Genomic DNA, 929 nt, shown 5'->3' with positions numbered 1-929 from the left:
AACACTCGATTTTAAGTGCATTAGAAAGCTGAACTCTTCCTCTCGAACTTTCATAAGATCAAGAACTATGTAGCTAGTATGACAATCATTCTATGGATCTGTATGTACAAATGTATAAACAAGATGATATCTTTTTTAGCAGACCAGCATGCTGTGTGGTCCTATTATGAACTATTTGGAGGACAATTCCAGCTTACCAATGCACCCAAAATTGAGCGTTTCGGACCGGAATTGAAAAAGTTATGAGTATTTTCAGAAATCAAAAGTTTCTCTAAACACTAATGAGCCAAATTTCAGTGCTTGTTACAGGTTGTAATTGGATGATTGTGAAGGTTTATTGTTAGTACACTTATCAATATGGACTGTAAAAATACGGAACAATATGCAGAGTGAAGTTCTCAACGCAGGGAACAAGATGCATATTTTTATTCATTTTTTGCTCTCCTCCTGGCCTCTCAATATTTTTGTGTATCAATAATTTAATTTTCTGCCCAGAAAATATTATCTTTCTTGTAGTGTGATGGTCTCAGTGAAAGAAATATTAGTACCTTAACTGAAATCATCAGGAGATATTGCACGGAAGGACTCTGTTACACAGACAAGGATGGACACACACATGACTGGCACACATTACTACCAGCTCTAGAATTAGCATATAATAGCAGCATACATAGCACAACAGGAAAAAAGCCTTTTGAAGTAGAAAGAGGCTATTGTCCCAGATTACCAAAAGACCAGATAAAAAACAAAAATGTTGAATTTCATCCAACTTCCTTAAGTTTCTTTGATATGCTTGGTAAAGCAAGAGCTAGAGCAGCGCAATGTATTGAAGATTCTGTAACTTACAATCAAGAAAGATGGAATAAAACCCATAAAGAACCTAAGTTTGTAGTAGGTGAACAAGTTTTACTCTCAACCACCAATTTTAC

Source organism: Melampsora larici-populina (genome assembly GCF_000204055.1).
Source record: "Melampsora larici-populina 98AG31 unplaced genomic scaffold MELLAscaffold_70, whole genome shotgun sequence".
Taxonomy (NCBI): Eukaryota; Fungi; Basidiomycota; class Pucciniomycetes; order Pucciniales; family Melampsoraceae; genus Melampsora; species Melampsora laricis-populina.
The sequence above is the reverse complement of the archived record's forward strand: the minus strand, read 5'-3'. Positions refer to the sequence as shown.